Genomic DNA, 4146 nt, shown 5'->3' on the forward strand with positions numbered 1-4146 from the left:
CGCCGCCGCGTCGTAAGCGCACGCCGCCAGCTCCGGCGTGTTGTACGTGCCGAGGGTGAGGCGGAAGCCACCGGCGCGTATCTCGGCGGTGAACCTACCGCTCGGACGCACTCGAACGCCACGGAAACCGGACGCCCTCGACGACGTGGAGGCATCCCGGAGATGAATGAGCGGAGGCGGTGGCGACGTGTGGTTGCGCCCGCACTCGTCGCTCTATATAGCGCACGCGGGGCATGGCACGTGTAAGCAACGGCTACACACGTCGCACGCCGGCGTCGGCGGGGCGAGGCACGTGGAAGCGGTGGCTACACGTCGCACGGGAAAAAGACAGAGGCGGGAAGAAAGTGGCGGGTGGGATAAGGATGTTTGGGTAAGCTTTAGTCCCGGCTGGAGGGTGCAACCGTGACTAAAGCTAGCGGGAAGAACTGGCGCGGATACAATTTTTTGATATATTATTTGTATTTTTAACATTTTGAATTGAATTAGTTTTACCTTTCTTAATTTTTTGATATACTATTTGTATTTTTAACATTTTGAATTGAATTAGTTTTATTTTTCTGATTTTTTTGATATATTATTTGTATTTTTAACATTTTGAATTGAATTAGTTTTACTTTTCTTAATTTTTTGATATACTATTTGTATTTTTAACATTTTGAATTGAATTAGTTTTACTTTTCTGATTTTTTTGATATATTATTTGTATTTTTAACATTTTGAATTGAATTAGTTTTACTTTTCTTAATTTTTTGATATACTATTTGTATTTTTAACATTTTGAATTGAATTAGTTTTATTTTTCTTAATTTTTTGATATATTATTTGTATTTTTAAGATTTTGAAATGAATTAGTTCTATTTTTCTGAATTTTTGGATATATTATTTGTATTTTTAAGATTTTGAATTGAATTAGTTTTATTTTTATGAATTTATTGATATATTATTTGTATTTTTAACATTTTGAATTGAATTAGTTTTATTTTTCTGAATTTTTTGATATATTATTTGTATTTTATGATTTTGAAATGAATTAGTTTTATTTTTCTCGAGTTTTTCTCGTATTTTTAACATTTTGAAAAACAAAAAGTAATTTGAAAAATACCTTTAGTCGCGGTTGGCCTCCCCAACCGCGACTAAAGGTCCGTGCGCGCGGAACGAAAAACCCGGCGAAAAAGCCTTTAGTCGCGGTTGGGGTCGCCAACCGCGACTAGAGGTACCTTAGTCGCGGTTGACGACCCCAACCGCGACTAAAGGGGGTCCTATAAATGCGCGCGGCGCGAACCGACGCGCCACTCTTCTTCTCCGCCGCGCCACTCGCTTCTTCTCCGCTCGCAGCCGCGCCGCGCTCGTCGTCGCCCTCGTCGCCGTTAGGCTGCCCGAGAGCGCCGCGCTCGCCGCCGCCCCGCCGCCGACGCCCCGTCGCTCACCGTCGCCCGCCGCCGTACGTCGCCGCCACATCGCTTCCGCCACTTCGCGCGCGCGCGGCCGCCGCCTCGCCCGCCGCCGCACCGCCCTCGCGGCCCAAAGCATGCCGCCCGCGCCGCCCTCGCCCGCCGCCCGCGCCGCTCGCCCGCGTCGCCCGCTCGCCGCACCGCCGCGGCCGTTACGCAGAGGAGAGGGAGAGGCGAGAAGGAGAGACTGGCCGGCCCGCGGCGGCCCATTTTTTGTGTTTTTTTTACTTAAACAAAATTGCATTAAATTTATTAAACAAAATTGACTTAAAATTAAACAAAATTGCCTTAAAATTTGTTAAACAAAATTGCCTTAAAATTTGTCTTAAACAAAAGTGACTTAAAATTAAACAAAATTGCCTTAAACAAAAGTGACTTAAAATTAAACAAAATTGACCGGTGGCCCTCACAAAATTGACCGGTGTCTCAAAAAAGAACTAAAATTTGACTTAAAAAAACTAAAAATTGACTAAAAAAACCACCGTACGTGCTCGACACGCGGACCCGCCGTGCTCGTCGACTTTTCTTCCCCGTACCGTCGTCCTTCCCCACCGACGGCGCCCACCTCGGCATGGGAACGCGCTGCCGCGGTGACCAGCTACCACCGCGCGTATACGGATGGGGCCGGCAGCGCTCGCCGCCCCCTCCGTATACGCGCGGTGTTTTTTTTGGGATCGAGAGGGGGCGGCGAGGGTTATGTGTCGTCGGCACCGCCACCGCCCTTTAATTCGCCACCACTTCGCCACCGCCACCGGTCTCTCGGTCACGCGGTCACTGCGAGGTCGATCGTCCGCATATACACATCTAATACACGCGTCCCCCTCTCGCCTCCCTCGTCCCTCTCTCTTTATATGTAGAAGAGATGTGATAATGCCGGCATATACACAATTAATTTGTTTTTACTACATGTTTTCAGGATCGACATATGGCGGACGATAGAGCTGACCCGATTATGGACAACTATGATCCGGACGCTGAAGACCATATGTTCGGCATCATAAACGGCGATATTGTATATGTGCCGACCGGACAAGAAGAAGATGATATCTCTTCTTATCTGAACCTTGACGGTGAAGATGAAGGGCGCCGTCAGCAAGATGATGCCGAAGAAACGTCGATAAACGACGATCTTCAATTGGAAGTAGCAACCACCTCCGACGCCGAGGTATATATATACATTGAGCCTCCGGTGATACAAACTAACCGATTTGAATAAATATGTGTGTACTAACGCGCGCGACTCTCTTTCTTATTTTAGCCCTCGGCCGGATCGTCGAAACAATCGAGTACGTCGTCAAAGCGTGGCGCAACCAAGACGATGAAACAAGGAGAAACATGCACCATCGAGGTTGTCGAGGAAGCAACCGGCAGGCCGCTGGAGCCCCGCAAGAACGCCACCAAGTTTGTCAACCAATGCGGAGCCATTGTTAGAGACAACGTCTCGATCACCGTCCAGAGTGGAATGAGCCAAAGAAGGCACGAGTTGGTTTCACTTTTGTCGATGAGAGAACAAAAAAAGATTGCTTCAAGAAGCTTATGGAACATTTCGTTCTACCTCCGGAATACAACAAATTCGATGAGGAGGGTAACAAGATTGAGGAAAACAAGGAGAGGAGGAGGCTAGTCAAACAGTTCGCTCTTCATAAGATGTCCGCGCATTCCGGAAATTCAAGCAAAATCTAGCCCATGACTTTGTCAAGGAGAACAAGACTCCGGATTTCAAAGGACAATATGAGAAACTCGAAACATGATTGGCCAGAATTTGTGAAGCAAAAGAAATCGGAGCAGCTCCTTGAAATATCGAAAAAAATAAGGAAAATGCGGCTAAGAAGGAGTACAATCATATTATGGGGCCAGGAGGGTATCGCCTTTGGGAGCCTAGGTGGGAGAAGATGGAGAACGAGCTGAGGGCGCGAGGAATCCGGTCCAGTGTACGGAGGGATGGGACCCAAGGGCCAAAAGCCGGTGGTACGGGCATGGGGGATCGCTGAACCCGGAGACAGGGAGTGTGTTTACCGGGGCAAAATAATTAAACCCACCCAAAAGCTTATTGAGGCAATGAGGGATGCTCAAGAGGGGAAGATCAAGTTCAACAGAGAGAACGACGCGCTGACAAAAGCCCTCGGGAATCCTGAACACGGAGGACGTGTACGAGGCATGGGGCACATTCCGTGGAAAATAGGGTTCCCCCAGAACGATGACCCGTACGGTTACAGAAGCCGTAAGAGAAAGATGGATCGGGAAGCAGATGTTGTCGCGCGGTTGGCATCGGAAATGGATGTGATGAAGAAAACCGTGAGTGTACTAGTAGCCGAAAGAGATGCAGCTCGGGCGCAAGCATGAAGATCATCCATTGGATCTCGGAAGCCAGCAGCAGAAAGCAGCGTGGCTTCCACGGAGGCCCCACCGGCTGGTGCACCGACGATCGAAATTACCGCACCGGAGCCTCCGGTGGTGGAAATTACTGCACCGAGCCTCCTCGCTACCCCGTGGACGATATAAAGGAGATGAAAGAATGTCATCCGTATTATCCTATCGGGAACATGTCCATGAAGGTAGCCATCGGCAGTGCTTTACCATGTTTACCCGGAGCACTCCACCACAACAACCCCATTCAAGATGGCTATGCTCGTGTCACGGTGGAGGACATAGTCCAAGGGTTTGAGGACCTGGACATTGACATTGCTACACCCGA

The sequence above is a fragment of the Lolium rigidum genome, chromosome 4 (assembly GCF_022539505.1).
Source record: "Lolium rigidum isolate FL_2022 chromosome 4, APGP_CSIRO_Lrig_0.1, whole genome shotgun sequence".
In the NCBI taxonomy this organism is placed as follows: Eukaryota; Viridiplantae; Streptophyta; class Magnoliopsida; order Poales; family Poaceae; genus Lolium; species Lolium rigidum.